At 45.7% G+C, this 24,332-nt stretch overlaps 1 protein-coding gene and 1 non-coding gene across 7 annotated transcripts in view; both read left to right on the top strand.

Moving 5' to 3' along the window:
- Positions 1 to 24,332, top strand: part of CRACR2A (calcium release activated channel regulator 2A) — a 154,946-nt gene that overhangs the window by 33,548 nt on the left and 97,066 nt on the right. For all 6 annotated transcript variants that reach the window (XR_004175970.1, XR_002515490.2, XM_031650207.1 and 3 more), the window contains exon 2: positions 7,594 to 7,863. The gene's annotated coding sequence lies outside the window, so the exon portion shown is untranslated. The remainder of the gene's footprint in view (positions 1 to 7,593; positions 7,864 to 24,332) is intronic.
- Positions 14,479 to 14,584, top strand: LOC116269007. The gene has a single exon (XR_004176333.1). It is a non-coding gene; the product is annotated as a U6 spliceosomal RNA (small nuclear RNA).

The raw sequence follows: 24,332 nt of genomic DNA, 5'->3' as shown, positions 1-24,332 counted from the left end.
ACATCCAGGCGCTTGACTGCAGAGCCCACTCAATAACCATAATGGGTTAAATTACGTACACGGAGATGATCTCTCTGTTGGTGAAGGTGTTTGCAGTTCACACAGCAACCCACAGACTCTGCTTTCAAATCTGGACAGCAATGCAGTAAGGTATTCGTACTGAGTATTATACACTTGGCTAAGCATATTAAATAAAATTATGACTGTGGAGGTACTTAGTACATTGTAAAATGCTCTACAAATATGATATAATTATTGTCTCATAACTAAAATAAGGGGTTAAGTGGCTTGCCCAAGGACATGTAAGTTGCAAATGCCGAGTGAGGACGCCACCCCGGGACCTGGAACTTAGAACTTCAGCACCAGTGCTTTTTGTTTTCTTGACACCATCAAGGAAAGATTCACTCTGACTTTATCTGTTTCTCCCGAAGTGTTGTCAAATAAAAATTAGGCAGAGACCCTAAAGAAGAATAAGCTAACTTTTCTTCGCTACCTTTTATTCACTTGGGCTTTCCTCTCCTTTTTCAGTCCCCAGTGAAACTGAGAGTAGGATCGTGGAAGAAGCTGGGGGGTTCTCCAGCATGGGGGTTAGGGTAGCAGAAGCTGCAGAGGGATCATTTGTGTGTCCCCATCTCCTAGTTGAAAGGAGAGCCCTGGGCAAGGATGTGAGGAAAGAGGATGGGCAGGATATGTCGTTTTGCACTATGGATGGACCAGCATGTATTTTATAACCTCATAACACTGTGACCACAAATTATTTTAAAATTGTGAGTTCATCTAGAATCTGGGGTGTATCCCTGGGGCTTGTGTGTATGCAGGCAATGTGTGTATATATATGTATATATATTTTTTTGAGTTGGAGTCTTGCTCTGTCGCCAGGCTGGAGTACAGTGGTGTGATCTCGGCTCACTGCAACCTCCAGTTCCCTGGTTCAAGCGATTCTCCTGCCTCAGCCTCCTGAGTAGCTGGGATTACAGGTACGCACCACCACACCCGGCTAATTTTTGTATTTATAATAGAGACAGGGTTTCACCACGTTGACCAGGCTGGTCTCAATCTCCTGACCTCATGATCTGCCCGCCTCAACCTCCCAAAGTGCTGGGATTACAGGCATGAGCCACCACGCCCAGCCAAAATTTCTTAAATGGAGAAATCATAAATATTTTGTTCAAAAGATCTTAGGCTTGATACTAGAAAGATGAAAATAACTGCTGAACACAGTTCATATTTGTACAATTTGAAACAGTGCCAGAATTTTATCTTAGAACTGAAGCAAAGGGAGTCATTCTTTGTTACTAGCAATGTCTTATTTTTAAAATGTGCTCATTAATTTTAAAAGGGATAAGAAATTAACATTTATTTTACACCTTCCAGATACAGAAGCTATGCTGGAGCATTCGTGGGTATTTGCTCATTTATTCCTCAAAAAAATGCTTGTATAAGTGACACTGTTAGATGAATTTTTAAGATGAAGAAATCAAGACTCTGAGAGATTGAGTAATTTGATTCAAGTTTCTCAGATAGCAAGAGATGGCAGTAAGATACCAATATAAGCATGCCTGACTACCAATCTGAAATTTTTTCAGCAACCCACTGAGAAAATCCATTTTCAGTTTCTTTGTTTTTCATTTCTTCCTTAATCTCAGATCTTTCACCTAGATTCTGCCTTTTTCTGTTTGAAGTCCATCTTTTAAAATTTTTCATTTTCAGTGAGAAGTTCCATGTGGCCAACTCCCAGGTTTTTTGTTTTGTTTTGTTTTGTTTGGTCATATAATGTCTTTATTTCTCTTATTCTTAAAGGATATCTTTTTAAGTATAGAATTCTTAGAAGACAGTCACCCGCTTTTACCATGTTGAAAGTATTTTACTGCTGCCTTCTGTCTTGTTCGTCACTGATGAGAAATAACCTAACTGTTAATCCCTTGAAGGTAATTTCTCTTTTCTCTGTGCTGCTTTTAAGACACTCTCTTTGTCTTTGGTGGTCTAAAACCTCACTGAAATGTGTCTGCTTATGGATTTATTTTTATTTATTCTTCTTGGGCTTCTTGAATATGTGTCTTGGTGTTTTTCATCACTTCAGAAAATTCTTAGTCATTACCTGTTTAAATATTCTCTTCCTTCTCCTTCTGAAACTCCAAACAGATGTGAGTTAGACTCTTTTTCATGTCTCTTAAGTTCTCTTTCATATTTTTCAATGTCTTTGTCTTTTTGGGCTGCATTTTGGTTAATTTATTATTGACCCAGCTTCCAGTTTACTGTCTCTTTCTCAAACTGTATCTAATGTGCTCTTAAGTCTATCCACAGTTTGTCATTTCAATTATTATTTTTTTAATTTTTAAACATTCTCTTTGGTTCATTCTTCAAAACTTCTTGGTTATTCCTCAAGACTTTTTGTCTCTTGTACATATGTTCAAGCTTGGCTTTAATTTCTTTGAATACATTACAGTCATTTTTATAGTCAGCATCTGGATATTTATTATCTAAAGAAGCCCCTGGACAGTGAATTCCTTCCTTTCTTGTCAGTCCATCAATGCTTTTGGAAATTAGAAAAAAATTACATAAAACTTCTTAGTAGCTTCTAGTGGCAAGGTCCATCTAGGTACTTAGCCTGCCATAATGATGAAAATAGAAATCTAGCATGTTGTTGGAAAATTGACAAAATTAGGAGAGGGAAAACTGACCAGATGGAGATCGGCATGAGGAGCCTAGAATTGCCCACATGTGTTGAATGCACTTTATGAATGCCCTGAAGAGTGCATAGGGTGTTGCCATGGGACTTGGCCAGCCTGGCACCCCACCCCACAGGACATGACACCAGAAGCAGTGTCACCAAACAAGATGAGGAAATTTCTAGGAGGCCTATTTAGAAGACATCATTTTATCAATGAGGGGCTCTTTTAGGAGAGGAAGGCTTGGTAGGACTTTTCCTCTAGTTCTGATCTGAGCCCTGCAAAAGCCAGTAGGACCTATTGCCTTGGAATTCAAAGGATATGTGTTCTTCCATCCCAGTGGCCCTGTGGGAGTATCCAAGAATAGATGTAGATGGGACCACAGAGTCCATGCTGGCCTCCACTGCTCCTTCCCCCCACTTACTACATCCCATTGGCCACCAGTCCTCTTGATTCCACCTCTAAATAGCTCTAGAATCTCTTCACCTGTGCCTACTTCTGCTGCCATCGCCCTGGTCCAAGATGTTGCCATCTCTTGCCTGGGCTGTAATGATTCCCCGAACCAGCCTACATGTATCCACTCCATGTCCCTCCTCTTCCAATTTCACTCCCTACAAGCAGCCAAAGTCATCTTTTAAAAAATGCAAATCAGATCATGTCTCTCCCAACCTTTTAGATTTTTAACTTTAATGATTTCCTATGGCTTGTTGGGATAAAGTTCCGAATCTCTAACCTGGCCCATCAAGTCCTACTCTTCAACCTCATCTCCTACCGCTCTCTTCCACGTTAGGATTGTTCTCACCACCCTGGTTTCCTTCCATTTCTTGAACACACAAAAAAGCTCGTTCTACCTGAGGATATTTATGCCTGCTGTCCCCCATCCTTAACACGCTTCCCACCCACCTTTCCTTGGGTTGCTCCTATTCACCCCGTGGACCCCACATAAATGTAATTTCCTTTCTCTCGTCTTCTGTGTTGGTCCTGTTGCTTTGGGCTCCCGATAGCAAGCCCTTTGTATGTCTTCACGTCTTCATCAGAGCGTTTACCCCAATTGTGATCCATAATCATTGTTGTAATTTCTGTCCACTTTCTCCCCTCTCCACTACCTGGTAAGGGCTGAGTTCATCACCCTATCGCAGCGCAAAGCACAAAGCCTGGCACATGGTAGCTGTTGCTTATTGGAGAATGCATCTGTGAATGAATCTGGCTTCGACTTCCATCCTTCCACTGGGACTGCTGTTACTGAGTTCACCCATGGCCTCCTCATTGATAATATTACTGAGTTGACCCGTGACCTCCTCATTGATACGTCCAGGGTTTCTTCTCTGGAATGTCTGACATGTCTACAACATTTGAACCTGCTGTCAACCTCTAGTTCTGTAAACATTCTCCATCTTTTCTCATCCTTTGGTTTTGAGACAACATTATTTCCTTTGCTTTCTCTCTGAGCACTGCTTCTGAGCCTCCTTGGCTGATGTGCTCTGAGTGTCCCTTAAATGTCAGTGTCCTGCATGATTCCAGCCCTCAGTTTTTTCTGCTCCCTCTGCACAGTCTGTGAGCAGCCTTAATTATGTCTGTGGCTTCAACCCTTATATATTTCAACTGGCGAATCCCACACCTGTATGTCCAGCCCTGTCCCCACTCCTGCACACCAGATCTTTCTCTCACTGCATCCTAAATGCCTCCACCCCAATGTCCCATAGAAGCCTCAAGCTTAACATTTCCAAGTGGAACTAATTCTCTTCCTTGCCAAACTTGTTCTTCCTGTAGAATTTCCTATCTGGCTAAATAATGTCACCCATCTACCTAACCTCTGAAGCTAGATGTCATGGAGTCATCCTAGATACCTCTGCCAGCTCAGTACCCATGTTCAACTGTCATCACACTCTGTCTCTTGAATCTGTCCCTATCCCTCCTCTCTCTGCACTGCCACCACCTTAGTGCAGCCCCTGCTGTACTTGTTGGGGTCATGGCATCAACCTCTTACCTGGGCTCCCTCCTTCCATCTTCTTCCCCATCTAGCACTCATGCCAGAGATCTTGTCACAGAGAACAAAGCCTAATCAAGCCACCTCCCTGCCTCACCCCACACCTTTCTCCCTCATGCCCATACAGTGAAGCCCATCCTCCTGAGGATGACGTGCAAGCTTCTTCACAGCTTCCTTGTCTTTCCCTCTGGCTTTTGCTTCTCTTTGCAGCATTCATGGTCCTCTGAGCATGCCATCCCTTCTCAGTTCAGGCTTATAGTGTCAAGCAGGGTTCTCAAACATCAGAATCGCAAGGAAGGCCTGCTGTAAAAACATGGCATGCTGGGCCTCACCTGCAGAGGTGCTAACTCTGTGGGGTCTGAGATGAGGCCCAGGATCTGAATTGGTAACAAGTTTCCAGGGTCTGCGGGGGCTTCTCTTCTGGTGGCCACTGTGAGAACCACCAGTGTATCCTAAAAAGCGTGTGAGCCTCGGAGCTCCACTGCCTGGGTCCAAATCCTGCCTCTGCTACCCACTTCCTATGTCACTTAACCTCACCATGCCTCGGTTTACTTATCCATAAAAAGGGACCAATCCTTGAACTACCTTACAGGCTTTGGAGGAGGATTAAATGGGTTAGTACCCAGAAGACTTTCAAACACTGCCTGGGTCATTGTAAGTGTCAGGAACTGTTAGTTGCCACCATTGTTGGTTGTTATTTGTGTTATTATTTACATATTTGGTTGTGAATGTCTGCCTCCCTCTCTTTATTGCTTGCAGTTTTCTCGTCTCCTCTCAAGAATTCATTTCTTTTCTGAGGAGCGTTTTGCTAACACCCTCCCAGCCCCAGGCCTTCTGCACCCTTCTTTGTGCCCACGCAGGCCCGCGTGCACCATATCCTAGCATTTGCCACCCTGCACTCGCCTCTTTCCCAGGAGTTGGGCCCACTTGCTGTGTCTCCGCAAGGCTTCATTTTCTTCCAGCTTCATTGAGGTGTAACTGAAAGATAAAATTCTATAATTTTAAGGTGTCCAATATGATGATTTGATATATGTATGTGTTATGAAATGATACCCCAATCAAGTTGGTTAATATAGAATTCAAAGAGAAAATTTTTTTTATAAAGTTAGTTAACACATTCATCACCCCACCTAGTTACCATTTTTGCGTATGTGGCAGGAGCACTTAAAATCTACCCTCTTAGCAAATTTCAAGTGTACAATACAGTATTAAGTCATCACGCTATACATTAGATCTCTAGAACTTACCCACTTATCCACATTATAACTGCAATTTTGTATCCTTGGACCAACATTTCCCCGTTCTCCCCACCCACAGCCCCTTGCAACCACCATTCTACTCTCTGTTTCTCTGAGTTCAATTGTTGTAGATTCCACATATAAGTGAGATCATAAATTTGCTTTTCTCTCTCTGGCTTACCTCACTTAGCGTAATGCCCTCGAGGTTCAGCGTTCACCCCTGTTGTTGCAAATGGTAGGATTTCCTTCTTTTTGTGGATAAATTATATTCTATTATGTATATGCACGTGCTCAGACACACACGCACACGCACACACACTGCACAGCTTCTTTATCCATCCGTCCGTTGATGGACACCTGGGTTGTTTCCATGTCTTGGAGATTGTGAATACTGCCGCTGTGAACACGGGAGTGCGGGATCGCTTTGAGCTACTGATCGTGTTTCCTTCAGACACATACCTAGAAGTGGGATTGTTGGATCATATGGTAGTTCTGTTTCTAGTTTTTTGAGGAATTTCCATGCCATTTTCCGTGTTTAGTCCCTGACTTCAATTTTGAGTCCTGGGAGCCCCGCAAAGTGTCTGGTACATCAGTGGGGGTAAAAAATGTTTCTTAATTAAATGATGGAGTTGGCATATGTTGCAGAATTTATTGAAAATACGGGCTGGGTGCGGTGGCTCACGCCTATAATCCCAGCACTCTGGGAGGCCATGGCGGTCAGATTACAAGGTCAGGAGATCAAGACCTTCCTGGCTAACACGGTGAAACCCCGTCTCTACTAAAAATACAAAGAAATTAACCAGGTGTGGTGGCGGGTACCTGTAGTCCCAGCTACTCGGGAGGCTGAGGCAGGAGAATGGCATGAACCTGGGAGGCGGAGCTTGCAGTGAGCTGAGATCGTGCCACTGCACTCCAGCCTGGGCGACAGAGCAAGAATCCATCTCAAAAAAAAAGAAAATATGGCAAAATGTGTCCAGTCTAGGAAAAGGACTGAATACCATGAAAAAGTGGAGAAAAAAGTGTGTGTGTGTGGGTGGGTGTGTGTGTCCTGAAAGTTTGAGAATGTTGTAGTTAGGATAGTGGGATTGGATTCAAGAATGTGGTCTTGTGGTCTCAGGAACATCTCAGTGCACATCACTTAGGATAATCTTAGCTATGAGTAGCAAACCCCCACAACTCGATGGATTTAAACAAGGATATTTATTACATGTGTCATAAGAAGTCTGGAGGAAGGATGATATTGGTGTTGTCTGATCCAGTGGTCAACGATGTCATCAGGGGCCCGGGTTCATTCTTTCTGTTCTGCCTCAGGCTTCCTCCTCATGGTCACGAAGTGGCTGCAGAGGTTCTAGTCAACACATTAGATGGCACAGCATCCAGCAGAGGAAAAGAGCTGGGAAAACGCTTCCCCAAGCACCCCTAGCAGGGCTCCTCTCACATCTTAACGACTAGAGGCCGGGTAGAGTCCACCCCAATCTATGCACTGGCAAGAAGCTTGCTTTGTTTTGGCTGGATGAGGCCTCTGAGCTGGGGAGGTCACTGTCCTAAGTGGACAGAATCTGCTAGAAAGGAGGAAAGGAAAAATGGATGCTGCTTCAGCAGACAACAGTGTCTGCCTCAAAGCCCAACCCAGATAATCTAAAATGAATTGCTTGAAGTCAAAGTGAGGAACCCTTTCCTCTCTCTGTTCTACCCATAGGTCATGCCCTGACCACAGCTGCCCTTCAGGAGGCTGGCACGGAGCCACCCGGGGTCATTGGGCTGTTTGTCAAGGGTGCGGCGGCAGCGACTTGCCACTCTTCCTCCATGAGCCCAGCCAGAGCCTCCACTGGGCACTTAGCACAAGAAAAACCCTGCAGGAGCCAGAGTCCAGAGCGTTGGGATTCAGCAGGAGTGCCAGGAGAACTCCACACAGCTGTGCTGCCTCCTCTCCTGCCAGGCGTGTGGCTGGACACGACTCTTGCTGATGGTAAGAATCGGAGTTCCTGGATGCAGGGGGCGCTGGGAGCAGCCTCCTGCGAGAAGGCTGGGCCAAGCAAACAAATGTTCTGAACGAGGATAAGAAAGCAGCATTTCTGCCGAGGGTCTCTGATTTTCTGTAGCCTGTCCCTGGCTTGAAAACTGTCAGCTTAACAAAGTGGGCTCTCAGACCCCCTGGATCTCATGTTTTTTGCTTGTCAGATTCATTGAGAGCTGCAGAATAGGCTCAACAACCTGTAGGGTCTGCTTCTCTGACTGGGACAAAAGCGCTCACAAGAAACTGATGGGAGCGGCTTCACCGGGGGTGGCAGACAATTCTGGCCAGGAGTGGGTGTCCACAGTGGGCAAGAAGTGTGGGCTCCATGCCACGAGCAGTGGCGACAGCTTCTGGAAATTGTCTAATAGCCTGACATCCTAAAGAATGTCCCGAAGAGCTGAAAAAGCAGTTCTTCCAGACACATGCAGGGAGCAGCGAAATGAGATGCAGTAGAAGGTTGAATCCAGCTGGGAGCACAGTGCAATTTAGTGAGGAGTGACTTCTGTGGCATCTGCTGGTCATGGGTGAGGGTTGGGGGAAAATAATACTAATTTGGCCATTATTACATGTGTCTTTCTTGAATCTTCAAATTATCAACTCCTTGAGGGCAGTAATGGAATATTTTATTTCTCTTGCATTCTTCACAAGGTCGGGTACTCAGCCGTTGTTTATTGGTTGAGTATTTGATGGATTCCGACACAATCAACTTGACCAGGCCAGGTCCCAGAATCTTCATTCATGGGAGCAGGGTTGTCACCAGTATCTGTCGGTACCTGCTGAGGAGGAGCAGTGGTGGGTACTTTTGCCACCTGAGTTGGCCGAGGTTGCTGAGTGTGTGAGTTTCCTAGGGCTGCCTTAACAAAGTGCCACTAACTGGGTGATTAACAGAAATGTCAGGTCTCCCAGTTCTAGAGGCTAGAGGTCTACAGCCAAGATGTCAGCAGGGCCATGATCCCTCTGTGGTATACAGGAGGCCTCTCTTTGCCTCGCCCTGGCTTCTGACAAAATCGTCAGAATCGCCGGCAGACTTTGATCTTCCTTGACTTGCAGCTGCATCACTCCAATGTCTGCCTTTATCATCACATGGCATTCTCCCTGTGTGTTTCTAAATGTTCCCATTTTTATAAGGACACCAGCCATATTAGGAACCGCCGTACTCCAGTGTGACCTCATCTTAACTCTTTACATCTTCAGCAACCCCGTTTCCAAAGCAGGTCACATTCTGAGGTACTGGGGGTTAGGACTTCAATGTGGAGATCACAGTTCAAGCCGAAACACTCAGTGAGCTCATTCACAGTGACAAGACTAGGGACATACGAAGGGCCGGGATGAATATGCACGGTGTTCCGTGGTGCTGCCTGGAAGTGACTGGCAGCAGTGTCAGCAGGGGAGCATGTCCTCTGCGCTCAGCATTCCCGAGGGAGGTGTGCTGAGCTGGGCCCAGCTGGACGCATTGGATGCTGTGCTCCAGAGGAGGAACCGCACCCACCTATCGCTCTCCTTTGTATGGGACAAGTGGGACACAGCCTTGATGAGGGGAACACACCACTGGGGTTCCAGGCAGCCTTAACTGTCGAGGAATGCCCGGAAATTCTGTCTGCCCAGCAGCTGGAGACCTTGGAGCTCCTCAGTTTCCCGGGAAGTTGAGTTTTGGAGCCGTCTCTCCCAGAGAGGCTGGGAGTTCGTCGCTTTCCCCGTAGAGGCGGTGGGGGCTGCTGGGCTCAACTAGCTCATTGCCAGGCAATCCAGAGAGAGTTCCAGACACCAGACACTGAACAACCTACTTGTCTCCAAACCTAGTAAAGCTTGGACCCACTGCCGCCAACTTTTCTGCCTCTGCAGTTTTGAAGCCCTTAACGTGAAGGTTCCAGCCCAGAAGCCTGCAGGCTGTTCGTAGCCCGTAGATGTGTTTTCTTCCCAGTAGCTGGTGTACACAGTGTTTTTGTATTATTTTTCAAATAGGCAACACATTTGCGTGGTTCAAAAATTAAAGCGCTATAGAAAGGTATTCAGTGAAATCTTATCCCTGCCTCCAGTGGCCAGTCCTGCCCTGCCCGTCCCCTGTAAATACTTTTATTAGTTTCCTATACAACCTTCCAGGATTCCTTTTTGCAGATAAAAGTCAGTACAAATATATATCTGCCTCCATCCCTCTACTTCTTACGTAATTATAGCAGACTATACGCACTATTTTTAACCTCGCCTTTTTCACTTAATTTATCTTGGTGTTCTTTCCCTATCCGTATGTGGGGAGCTTCCTCATTCTTTTTTTACAGGGGTGTAGTATCCCGTTGTATGGATTTACCATAATTTAACAATCCCCTACTGATGAACACAGGTTGTTTTTAGTCATTTTCTGTGAATGTTACAAGAAACACTGCACATTTAAAAATTCTGAAAAATCTTTGAATAATCAGAAGAACTGGAAACACTCGGTTCTAACATGTGGACAACTGGTTGGGTTGGGTAGCAGCTGTCCTTTTAAAGAGACCTCCCTGCCCCACTCTGGCATATTCCCCACCACCTCTTGCTGACCCTCTTGCGTTCATCCTGAGCGCTGACTGCCATCTGGCAACATTGTGCTGTTTCCCTCATAGAGTATTAAGGAGGAAGGGAAATCACTCATGTACTCATGTCTCTTCAAGGGGGAATCTGAAAACCAAGGAGGCTGTCTTTTTCCAGCAGAGGGGGAGGGCAGACTCGGTATGAAAGCGATTCTGCTTCTTCATCGGCCCCTCACCACTCGGCCCATTTCTGTTACTCTTCTGTATGCCTGAGATTGCAGCCCCTGCCTTGCTATGTCCAGGCTTTCGTCTCAGGAGCTGAAAAGTGGAAGGGAAAGAACCCGGCCCTCTTCTTGCTTTTGTGCACTGTGTGAGTAGCTGCATGGAGACCAGCAATAAAAGTGAAACACAAGACAGTCAGAAGTGTTGTTCTATTACATGGATTATCTCAGCAGAGCCCCCAAAGCACTGGTAGCACTATCTCCCTTTTCCAGACAAGGAAACAGTAGCAGAGTGAAGTGGCTTCACCAAGACTCATAACTCGTACACAGAACTAGGATCAGAACCCAGGTTTTTCTGTCACTAGAACCTGACATTTTAGCCAATCTATCGTGCTGCTTCCAAAGTTTTTTTTTTTTTCTTTCCTTGATACAGAGTCTCGCTGTGTCACCCAGGCTGGAGTGCAGTGATGCAATCTCGGCTCACTGCAACCTCTGCCTCCCAGGTTCAGGTGATTCTCCTGCCTCAAGCTCCCGAATAGCTGGGACTACAGGTGCGCACCACCACGTCCAGCTAATTTTTGTATTTTTAGTAGAGATGGGGTTTCACCATGTTGGCCAGGATGGTCTCGATCTCTTGACCTCATGACCTGCCTGCCTCATCCTCCCAAAATGCTGGGATTACATGCGTGAGCCGGCACACCTGGCCCCAAAGTCTTTTTAAAAAAGGTGTGGTTTACAGTTATGCCTCTCACCTGCTAAGTTTGTCACTACTGATGCTGTGGAGATGACAGTCATGACAAAGATAAAAGCAGCTCTGAAAACAGGCAAGATGGCTCCATGCTGCGAAGAAGGTGGGTGACAATGCGTGTGTGGTCTCATAACTAACATGACGGCTGTTCCTTGATCGTTTTTCCCATTTTATAGAGTGGAATTGGCTCCCCTGCCCTTTTTGCTCTTTCCATCCAAAAACACGTATTGAGCAACTTCTGAATGCCAGGCACTGTGCTCGGTGTGAGTGATAAGCCTGGTGCCTGGAGGCTAGTTCAGGTAGGTCAACAGAAAGCTGCAGTGCCACCAGGTGTATGTGGTGTTGGTGACATGGATGCATTGGGTTGTGTCCAGAATGTGACAAAAGAGACAAATATACCATGGAGCAACCATGAACAACAAAGCGAGTGGCTTCCAGTTGTCTTGGGTCCAGTTGTCTTGGGTCCTCGTCATTTTACACTACTTGATGAAGGAAGGAAGTGGGGCCCAGAAGTGGTGGCTGTGAGCTAAGGTATTGAGCCATCCTTCTGCCCGCAGCCCAGGATGAGCATGACCACAACTGGCAGCTCTCTGGAGCCTACTCGGGGTTGAAAGGTGGGCCAAAGGAACCTTCCCTCCCTTTGCTGCTCCACCTCAGCTTTTCTTATTCCTGGCCATTTGTTTATCCCGTAAGCTGGGGGCTGGGGGTCTCCCAAAGGAATACTCACCCTGAGAATTAGCGTTCTTCCAGTGGGGCAAAATCCTCTTCCCTGCTGAAGAAATTCTAAACCCAGCCAGCTGAAAGAGGAAGAGTGCAGGGATTAGGGAATGATGGGACCAAGAGGGCACATTCCATCTGATCTCTGAAATCACACCTCAGCTATAGGACTTGCCCACCAAGGCTTCTTGTCACCATGCTTTGTTGGATTTGTAATGTTGCTGTTTCTCTCTCTTCTCCCCCAGGGTTTGCATGCAACAGCATCCGTCATCTCTGTGGTTATCTTAGAACAACGGGGGCTTTTGCTTTGTATTTATTCTTTCTCTGAGTGCAGTGCTAACCACAGCAGCCTACGGGCAGAGGGGTTGGGGAGGGAGCCAGCTGCTTTTCACTGAAATCCTATGGTCTTCAGCTGCAGCTGGTGCGAGTGCTGAAACTGTGTGAAACAAAAGTGTTGAAACTCAGTCCCAAGTGACTTCTGGGGATCTGTTTGCCTGTGCTTCCTATGGATGAGTAATTAGAAACGAGCTGTTTTCAGGTTGAAAAGGAGAATCCAGAGTCCTGACGGAATGCAGGCAGCAGGCACGTCTAGGGCCACAGACAGGTATGTGCACTTCTCTGTGCTGGCAGCTGTGTGCAGATACAAGAGAAGCATCCCATCCCCTCTTTGCCCTCAAGGAACTTAGTGACAGGAAGAGGAGCAACATTTACAGTTGGTCTACCCTCTTGGGCCTGTTTCCTCATTACAGAAATGAATGAGGTTAGACTCGATCAGTATTCCTTATTATTATTATTTTTTTTAGATTCAGGAGGTACACGTGCAAGTCTGTTACATGGATATATTGCATAAGGCCGAGGTTTGGGGTTCTAATTAACCCATCACCCAAATAACGAACATAGCATGCAATAGATAGTTTTACAGCCCTCATTTGGTGAGTATTTCTGATGGGGTCAGTGCTGTCCCCTAGAGTAATGCTTCTCACACTTTCAAAGAAGTTAAGCCAAAAGCCCAGTATTTAGGAAACGGTCGTTTTGGGAAGAGAAGCCTAAATGGAATAAAGACAAAGCCTTGACATGATGAGACGATTTCCCAGCTTCATGCATTCTATCTGGATCAGAGCATTTCCAAATATACACTGAACTGAAAAGGGCACAGTGCAATATGCAGTTACCGCAAAGCAAGGAACCCATGTGCAGGTCTGTAACAGGAAATTTGAAACTTCATCGAACAGATGTAGAATTAGATACTATTTTAAATTAGCAGAGGCACCTCAAACTTGCTTATAAAAGTTGTTTTAAAAATAACTAATATTCTTATCACATATATTTATATTTGTAGTACAATGATAAGAAATCTCTTGCAAAAATGCAAAAATTAGCTATTGTGGTTACTTCTTTGGAGTTGCCTTTTGTTCTTCCCTCTTACTCTGATATATTCTCCTTCAAGATCTACCAAACAACTTTTCCCAATCCATCCTCCTCTTCTCGCTGCCCATACTATAAGGATGTCATTTTAAAGGCTTTTTTTTTTTTTTTTTTCCCTGAGACACAGTCTCGCTCTGTCACCAGGCTGGAGTGCAGTGGCGCAATCTTGGCTCACTGCAACCTCTGCCTCCCAGGTTCAAGCGATTCTCTCACCTTAGCCTCCCGAGTAGCTGGGACTACAGGGAGCGCCACCATGCCCAGCTAATTTTTGTATTTTTAGTAGAGACGGGGTTTCACCATGTTGGCCAGGGTAGTCTCAATCTCTTAACCTCGTGATCCACCCCCATCAGCCTCCCAAAGTGCTGGGATTACAAGCGTGAGCCATCGTGCCCAGCCACTTTTTTTTTCTTTCTTTCTTTCTTTCCTTTTTTTTTTTTTTTTTAACTGCTAAAGACTGAATATATGCCTCGACACAGTGGGTGGGATTTCCAGGCTGGAAACATGTTTTCTGTGACACTTTGTCATTATCCTGTCCCATGTCACAGCATAATAAATTATCATGACACTACACTTATATGTAAGGCTGAGCTCATGAGACAGGATCCTGTGCTTCCCTGTTTCCTCTGCTTGCACATTTGTAATTTGATTTGGCTTGTTATCTGCACCTCAGCGAAGGTTATTTCCTTCTTCCTGTTATCATATACAGCTAGGAAAGGGGGGTTCTTCCCTCTCATTGTAACACTGTTTTATTCTATTGTCCTCCTATATCCCTCACTCTTTTATTTCCTTGTACTTCTTATGTGAAGTGGCTTCTATTTGTCTTCTGTTAAATTTAAACTTATCCATTATAGGTAGGTGGAAGTGTTGACTACTTCATTATGTGTTCCAGTGCAGGCATACAGGAGCACGTACATATTGAAAGACATATTATTTTGTTAAGAATCACATTTCTTTGCTCACTTTGGCAGCACGTATACTAAAATTGGAATAGTACAGAGAAGATTAGCATGGCTCCTGCACAGGATGACACGCCAAGTGTGCATGCTCTCTCTCTCTCTCTCTGTCTATATATATATATATATATAAATATATATAAAGCACATTTATATATATATATAAAAAGCACATTTCCTTTTTCTCCTTTTATTAAAAGTAGGACTACTTTATGCATTTGGGTCGAATGACTTTTCTAGGAATTTTATTTCAGGTGGTAAAGAGGGTGTTTCTAAATATTTGTTACAAAAATGGGGCATTGATTGGATAGGGTGGAGCACCACTGGATTAAATGATCTCCAAGGTCTCTGACATTCTTTGTGCAACATTTACAAAACAGTGGATGACAGCCTGATTCATGACTCAGTCAGAAAAAAAAAATCCTGGAGGAGAAAGTGATCAGTGAAAGCTGGTATTATTTATTTATAACGTCGTCTTCAGTGAATTACTATCCGGGAGATGTGGCTCTGCTCACCCCTGCCCCACCATCCTAGCTGCACTTGAGAAACTGGGGAATTGAAGAAAAGAAAATACTTATTTAATTTCCCATCCAGGATCATGTGAAAACCAGTTTCTGGAGTGAGGCCCCCACATCTGGAGTGTTTAAAAATCTCCCCAGATGATCTGATGTACTCTGAGGGTTGAGAATGAGTGCGTGCAGAGGGGTGAATGGTAAAAAGATAGGCCCATGTCCTAACTGCCAGAACTGGTGAATATGACCTTATTTGGAAAAAAAAAAGTCTTTGCAGATTTAATGAAGTTACAGATCTTGAGATGAGATCATCCTGGGATATCTGGGTGGGCTCTCAATTCAGTGGCAAGTGTCTTCATAAAGAGACACACAGAGGAGGGACACAGAGAGAAGAAGGCCAAGTGAGGACAGAGGCAGAGTTGCTGCCACATAGCCTCAAGCCAAGGAACACGTGGAGGCACCAGAGCCGGAAGAAGCAAGGAGGAGATTCTCTCCTGGAGGTACCAGAGCCGGAAGAAGCAAGGAGGAGATTCTCTCCAGGAGCCTTCAGAGGGGACACAGCACAGCAGTCGCCTTGATTTAGTGCTTCTGGCCTCCAGAACTGTGAGAGAAGAAATCTGTGGTCTTAAGACACCTGGTTTTTGATAATTTGTTGGCAACTCTTATAGATTAAAACCCTGCCTAACGAGTGGAGGAGATTTGGTGAGATGGAAGAGATGTGGGAGAGCCTTTCTCACGTGGAAGCAAAGTGAGTGAAAGCAGGGAGGCCTGGCTGGAGGGAAGATGGGAGGCAGGACCACTACAGAACAGCGACTGTCCAAGGGGAGCGGGCACTAATTCTGTGGAGAGCCCACCAGAGAATATTTCCTTTTTCTAGGAAAGATGAATTCCTCTCTGTTCTTCTTCTCCATTCTGTCCTGTCCTATTTTGGAAAATAGTGCTTGCTGCACCTCCTTAGACCGAAAGAGCCCAAGCAGCCCAGGAAGCGAGTTCACACTCCATTCCACAGCAGTGGGAACCAGTGAGGGGTGAGGCCGGATGTCTGAACGCTCAGTGTTCTGTTGCCCATCGGTGTAAGGGTCACTCCTCCAGGGTGCACTCCACCCCTCCCCGACACCAGCAGTTCCACCTTACGGGGTGGCTTTATGAATCCCAGCAAAGCTATTTGTCTTGCAGCCCCAGACGGTCTGGGTGATATTGCTGACATCGTTGGATGGCCCTGCCGATGTCTTAGAAGTCAGTCCCAACTGCAGATATCTAAACTAAGTCGCATCACTTCTGACAAACTTCTCCTAAGAGACCATTTTCTCCTGTCCTCAGACCACCACGCTGGAATGAGAGCAGCCAGCCTCGGAGCACACACCGTGCCAGCTGTGCTTAGTTAATAACCAGCCAGCTATCTTGGGGAGGCATCTCGCGGGGCACTGCGTGATGAAGCACAGATCCATGCCCTACTTTCTGCAAACTTAAGCAAGCGAAACTTTCACTAACAATGCCCATGAAAGCAGAGTCCTCGCTGACTTTTCTGGCTGGCTCAGCAGGAGCTGAGAGGGTGTGAGCGTGCTTGTACAAGAACTCGCTAATCTCATTACTGGATCCTGTGTGTGCATTTCCCAGGTGTTGTTTTGAACAGTGAACTCAGAAAGGGCCAATACTCTGGGAACAGGGAGGTCACCCTGAGTATAATACGGCCTTAAGGGTAGAGAAAAGCAATTAAACACTGCCCGACAAGAAGAATCTAGGGACTGCGATGCACTGAGCACTGGGGCTGGGTGGTGGGGGCCTCGACTGGAAGGAGACAGGAGGAAACGGAGGGGAACAACTGATGCATGGTTATTCTTAGTCTTTGATTGTCAGCTCTGTTGGGGACTTGACATTACCCATTTTCCTAGAAACGAAGGAAGGACATAGGAATGCCTTCATTTCATTTTCTGGAAATAAGTGTCTTTAAAGGAAGGAGAGCTCTTCCTTCTATGGACACCGTCATATGACTGACACTGTTAAGGTCGGTGGCTACTGATTTAATGTTGAGAGAGACGCTGCAGAGTGGTAAACACAGGCCAAAATGTTGTGTCGCTTTGGGATCCCTTGGATAGGAGACCCTGGTGGAGGTCATTCCAGGCATCCTCCTGCCTACAAGGACCCCAACATCCTTGCCCACTATGGGCTTGAGGGAGAAAGGCCTGGCATCTTAACGTGAGATGTGGGGCTGAGGTTAGGGAGCAGGATGGAGGACCATGGCTGGAGTTGCTAAGTCTCACCGGGGCACTGAGCTGTCCCTCGGGACCCCTAGGGGCATCCCTAGGCATCTCTCTGTGCCACCGAGTCAGAGGACGTGTGACAGTGTTTCCAGTTGAGCAGTAGGGTATTTTGAATGCAAACACACAGTTTCTAAACCCCCCACCACTGACCTCCTCTTATTTATTAGAAAATCCGAAAGAGTTTTCCAGGGTTGACTGGAAGAGTGGATAAATCTGACACTAACTGGCCACCTATACCATGGAGAGAAACAATGTCCTCCAGAGAGCAAGCACCATTAGAGAAGCCCTATCATGGTGAGAAGGCCTAAGGATTGTTGCTGTCCACACACAGCTCTAACCCAGAGAAAGGGCATGCCAGGGACCAGCTATGAGTCTGTGCTGCAGACATGGCGTGCTACTCCATGCTCAGCACTCTATTCAAGGCTGCAAGTGTTACTGGGAACAAGGCAGACAGTCCCCGGCCTCAGGGAACTCACAGTCCAGCAGGAGTAATAGATGTTCACTGGTTACACCAGGCATTGTTTAGTTACAATGGTCATAAATGCTAAGGAGGAGTACAGAGTTCCTGAGAACATACAGTTTCGGATGTAGCCTGAAGGATCTTAAAGATCATCTTGTCCAGCCCAATCAATCCATAGATAAGGAAACTGAGGCTCAGAGAGGGCAAGGAAATAGATGAAGAGTACCTATTTCGTCAGTGACCGAGATGGGACAAGAAAACATTTCTGATTCCCAATTCTGTTTTTGTTTAGGCTAGGGAAATTGATTGACATTTGTAGTCAGAGCCAGTTGTAGCAACGTTTTCATGAAAGTGTCTGGGTCTAGGAGTTTCATAAAAAAGCCATTGGATGAGAGAATGGAGAGGGACTATTCACAGTATGGGAAGCGGCTCTTTGCACAAGTCCTTCTTCTGGTAGCTATTCTAATAAGGCAAGGGTGAGTCCCTGTGGGTGCTGTGTGTCCTGTGCTGACATCAGAAATGATAAATGTGCTTGATGCGTGAGCCAAGGAACTCATCAACCCTCAGCTGTAAGCCCTACCTCCACGCGGTCCCCCAGATGCCAGCCTTGCTCCACACTTCATTCTCTGAGTGGCTGTGCCGTTCCAGGTCCCCACAGCCTCTCATGGGTCTGGTCTCCTTACTTCTTTCTCTTTGACTTTAGCCCCCACACTGTCTTCAGACTGTATGACCTTAGGCGGGTTACCTAAACTTTCTGAACCTCATGTGTAAATGAATGTGGACGATGAGGGTTATAGATAGGGTCAATTAAGACAATTAAGGCTCCCAGCACAGTACCTGGTATATATTCCATATGAACTCCCTAAAATATGTCAGGTCCTGGAACCCCTGATGACTCCTTATAACCTGCAAAACAGGGAATAACCCTGTTAGAATCTAATACATCCAAGATGTTGTTGACTCCTGTTATGTGCTAGTCATTATGCTGGATAGTATGATTACGGAATGAATGAGCCATGATCCCTGACCTCAGGGAGCTAAAAGTGTATGGGGGTAGATGTGTACACAAGTCTAATCCAGGGTGATGAGTGATGCATCAGCGACAATCACAGAAGGCCGTGGAAACACTGACAGTGAGCAACCCAGTCAGTTTGGCACGACATTCAAGGCTCTCTAGCCCTCCTATCCTATCTCTTACTCTGTCCTTGTGCCAATGCACCCTGTTCCCTACTCACATTTTTCCAAACACATGCTGGACCTCTTCCATCTCCCTTCCCCTCCCCACAGCCCCCCCACAGGGGGTTAGTTAACATAAACACAGAGAATATAGGAAATACTAAAGAACCTCATAAAAATCACCCATAAACCCAATAAACAAGATAACCACCATTGATGTTGTGGTACATTTCCTTCTAGTCTTTTTTCAGTGTATGTGTCTTTTCTTATCGCCCTTTTCTCATTCTGCCTTACATTTTAGTTTTCACATGCATTTATCTCCACTAGACTGTAAGCTATTTGAGGACAAGGATAATGTTTCACTCACTTTTTTTTTTTTTTTTTTTTTTTTTTTTGAGACAGGGTTGAGACTCTGTTGCCCAGACTGGAGTGCAGTGATGTGATCATGGCTCACTTACTGCAACCTCAGACTCCCATGCTCGAGATTCTCCCACTCACCCTCCCAACTAGCTAGGACTACAGGCATGTGCCGCTGCACTCGGCTAGTTTTTTCTTTTCTCTCTCTCTCTCTCTCTTTTTTTTTTTCTGTAGAGACGGGGTTTTGCTATGTTGCCCGGACTGGCCTCAAACTCCTAGGCTCAAGTGATCCTCCTGCCTCGGCCTCCCAAAGTGCTGAGATGACAGGTGTGAGCCCTCATGCCTGGCCTCACTTGCTTTGTACCCCTGTTCCTAACACAGCATCTTGTACTGGGAGTCACTCTGTAAATGTTAGCTGGATAGAGCCACTAGGTGAATTTGTTTGGCTTTGGAGCTCTGCATGTCATCATTTTTGAGAAAGCAGCTTTGCTGTCCTGGTGCGTGCTGCTCATTTAAAACTCAGGCATTCTCATGAGCACTAGAAAGCGCTGGCCGGTCAGCCACTGTGCAGGGGTGGGTGAAGGAAGGGACTAAAAATCTGTCATAATTCAACAAGTGGCTGAGCCACAGGCGAGTAATTAAGTGAGTTCTGCATCCTGCATGGGGCTGTGTTGGAAAGCAGCTCTGCCCGCCGTGATTCAACTTTGTCTTGCTTTAGAATGACGCAGTTGATCCTGGCAAATCTGTCTTTATCCCTTCTGATAAAAAATAATGTTGGTGTTTCACCTGGGTGGGAGTGGGTGAGATTTTCTTCTTGAGAAGTCAGTTTTGGCTCTAAAATACTCTGGTTAGATTAAATTGTAAGAGGCTCTTGAGCGAGGGTTGGAAGGTGGGAATAACACAGGCTCTTTTCCAGAAAGCTCAGGGTGGGGAAGCTGGGACCAGGTCAGGAGGGGCATTCACTCAGCACGCCACAGGTCAATGCAAAGCAGAGCACAAGACAGAGAATGTTTTGAGGGATTAACGCAGCAGAAAATGTTACAGCATCAAGATCCTGTCGAGACTTGTGGCAGGCACAAGAGGCTCGTGGTGTATTAAGTACCTTCCATTTTTATTTGTTTCTTTTTGTCTTTTTCTTTTCTTTTCTTTTCTTTTCTTTTCTTTTCTTTTCTTTTCTTTTCTTTTCTTTTCTTTTCATTTCTTGTTGCCCAGACTGGATTGCAATGGCATGATCTCGGCTCACTGCAACTTCTGCCTCCTGGGTTCAAGCAATTCTCCTGCCTCAACTTCCCCAGTAACTGGGATTATAGGCGCCCGCCACCATGCCCGGCTAATGTTTTGTATTTTTAGTAGAGACGGGGTTTCACCATGTTGGCCAGGCTGGTCTTGAACTCCAGACCTCAGTTGATCCACCTGCCTCAGCCTTCCAAAGTGTTGGGATTATAGGCGTGACCCACTGCGCCTGGCCGCCTTCCGGTTTTATTAAAAATGTAGGAAATTCATTGGTATGGATGGCAACAGGACAATGAAAGTGGATATAAGAGAGGCAAGTCCATTCACAATCTGAGATTTTTATTTGGATATGGCAGGATGTTTGTTATTTAGATGTCTTTTTTCTTGAAAGAGAATATGGTATGGCAGAGGCTGTTTCTAGTATTAAATATCTCAGAGGGAATTTCATTACAAGATCAAGAAAAGAGTCTGCACGATTTGGCTTCTCATGAAAAGCATATAAAACCAAGTTAAATCAAAGAGAACCCTTAAACAAATCATTGATTTGGGCGATGCAAAGAAACCTCAGTCAGAGAGCCTCTTTTGGAGCATCAGAGGAGAGGAACTATGCAGGGCTCAGCCTTGGAGACTACATTCTGGGATAGGATTTCCTATCTCTGCACACCATTAGAAAGAAATGAAATGGGCAGGATCTGGTGGTTTACCTACTATGGATGAGGACAAGAGGAGCCTGAGGCCCAAGGAGGCCGAGTGACTTGCCTGAGGTTAGGACATCAGCGGTGACATGGGGGAATATGCTTTAAAAAAAAAAAAAAAATCCAAAGTCTGGTTTTCTTTCTGCACCTCTACATCACCTGTGGGAGGTAAGGGATTCAGGAGAAAGAGCATGGGTTTGAGATGTGCTTGGTTGGACTCCAGCCTCCATTTCCTCATCTGCACATAACTGAGGCTGTGTTAGTCATAACATCTGCTGTGTTAATTCCCCCAAAACATTCTCTCTTGGGTGCTCTGCTTTGCTTTAACCTGTGGCCTCCTGAGCAAGTTCCCCTCCTGACCTGGTCCCAGTCTCCCCACCCTGAGCTTTTTGGAAAGGAGCCTGTGTTATTCCTACTTTCAACCCTCACTCAAGGAGTCCAGGAGTTGTTCCTGTCTGCTCAAGTAGGACCTCCAGCTTCTTGTAAACTCTCCGCCAACCTCACACACTCACTGGCTCACTTGTTCATTCAGATGCTGTTCTGGATGCCAGGGATACAGCTGTGAACCAAAGAGACACCTGCCTTCATGGAGCTTACACTCCAGACCGGCGCTGCACATTAGAAATACAACATGAGCCACATGTAGAATTTTCCATTTTGGCCACATTTTTTCAAAAAAGTAAAAGAAACAGATGAAATTCGTTGTAATAACATTGTACTTAACCTAATACATGCAACATATTATCATTTCAGCATGCAGTCACTCTAAAAATTATTAACGAGATCTTTTACTCTCCTTTCTTTTGAACTCCGTCTTTGAAATCTCTTTTGCTCTTACATCTCACTTTAGACTGTCCACAGTTCAAGTGCTTGCTTTCATATGTGGCTTGCGGCTACTCTCTTGGACAGTACAGGTCTATGGCTCGGGATCAAGACTCCGCCATCCCCCCAAGGCATGGAAACTGGGGGCAGAGTGTCCCTGCAAGTCCGGCTGCTTGAGAGAGAATGCTGCCTGCTCCCCAAAGTTGCCTTCACCTAGGGCCGTCGGTCCCACCCACTGGAGCGTGCTGAGCTCATGCAGAAAGAGGAAGGATGCCCACGCCCCCAGCTCCTGGCCTAGTCTGTGGGTTCAGGCGAGGGAACAGCACTGTACTGTCCCCTTGTCATGATAATAGTAATGATATAATTAGCACTTAAAGCACTAAGTATGGGTCATACCCTGTGCTAAGCACTTTATACGTGCTGTGTGTCTTATTATCTTCACCACAACTTTATGAGAGAGGTGCTATTATCGTCCACGTTTAACACAGAAGAAATCGGCCCAGAGAAGATAGATAAGTTCCTGAGGATCACAGGTAGGCAGTGGCAGGGCTGGGACTTGAACCCAGGGCTGTCTAAAACCAAAGCCTGGTGTTCTTAAGACAGAATGAGATCCATCTAGAGTCACATGGGGACTGAGCACGGGATCCTGAGCCTCGTCTAAGGCTCTCCTCATCCATTCAAAGGCCACACCAGTGAGCTGGAATGCTTTGGAGATGGAGGTGTCATTGAGGGTGACTACGTGTCACATGGAGGAGTATATGGGAGACGTCTGGTATCCCTAGGCCCAGCCCGCCACAGCTGTCAACCAGGGTCTATAACTGCTGGCATGTTCTTATGACAAATAAAATAGCATAATCTTTGAAAGCCATATAATGATGTAGGTGTATTACAAATAAGATGTTGACTCATAATTGATAGGCATAAATTACGAAATCCTTTGTATACTCTGCAGCACCATGTAAAAGTGTGCTCTCATCATTTTATGGTTATTGCTGTTGTTACCGCTCAGTTGGTGGTGTGTCCAGGGAGCTTACCCTAGCCCAGATCACAGTGGTGGTGCCTGCAATATGAAATGGCAGCTGAGAACATAACCTGACTTGAATGTTCTGTCCCCACTGGGTCCCAGCACCTGGAAGTATTTGAGTTTTGCATATGGATATATTGCAGTAAAAGCCCAGTGTGCAGACGAGCTAATGAACCAGGTGTGTTCAGCATTTGCCAGCTTGCCCGGTGCTGAAATCAGTCTTCATGTTCAACGTTGGTGGCCAGCAGCACTCCTGGGTCTTCAGAGCATTGTTAGAGAGACACTTAGAAACCAGCAGATGTGATGGAGGGGGTAGAGACCCACTCTCAAGTCCCAGGACAGGCGAGAGGCCAGGAAGCCACCAGCATCTGGAAGAGAAAGCCCACCAACTGCTGCGGGTTTCCTGGGCATTGCTTGTGGCCTTGCTAAATGGGATTACCCTGAGGAACATCCAAATCCCATTGGCTCTCTAAGCCCAGTTTAAATCCCACTCGCTCCACAGAAGCCTTTCCTGACATTTCAGCTCCTGTCCTCTCCCCATCTACAGTCCTGTGGCATTGAACGCCTGTGCCATCCACTTAGGCACTGAAGTGTCCTGCCTTATACAAAAGGTCTTCCAAAAGTTCATGGAAAATGCATATTATTGAAAAAAATACAAGGATTTCAAAATTGTTTTAGCACCAAAATAAACGCATACTAACTTGGTGTAACATCTGAACAGGATCTAGTTTGAGTCAGTAAGAAGGATAAGACATCAGTTGGAAAAGAGCCCCTATCAAAGCAACACAAATTCTGCTAAAATTGAAGCAAAAACAAACATCAAATTTGTAGAGAAGCTCGGGCAGGAGAATTGTGAAATTATTGATGCTTTACAAGAAGTTCATGGGGATGATGCCCCAAAGAAATCAGCGTTTACAAATGGACAGCTCATTTTAAGAAGGGATGAGATGATGTTGAAGACGAAGCCCATAGCAGCCATCCGCATCAATTTGCAAAGAAAAGGTTCATTTTGTTTGTGCCCTAACTAAAAAGGACCAGTGTTTTACAGAACTAACAATAACCAACACCATAGACATCTAAGCTGGTTTAGCTTACATAATGTTGACTGAAAAATTAAACTTGAGCAAACTTTCCTGCCACTCAATGGGTGACAAAACCCTTCTGCCCAGGTCAGCTGCAGACAAGAGCAGAGCTTTCAATGGAACTTTCAAACAAGTGGGATCAAGACCCTGAAGGACTTCTTTGAAGAATTGTAACAGGAGGTGAAACAGGGCTTTTTCAGTATGATCCTGAAAACAAAGCACAATCAAACC

This window comes from Papio anubis, chromosome 9 (genome assembly GCF_008728515.1).
Source record: "Papio anubis isolate 15944 chromosome 9, Panubis1.0, whole genome shotgun sequence".
Classification (NCBI taxonomy): Eukaryota; Metazoa; Chordata; class Mammalia; order Primates; family Cercopithecidae; genus Papio; species Papio anubis.
Note: the sequence above shows the minus strand (reverse complement) of the source record. Positions and strands in the feature narration are given on the sequence as shown.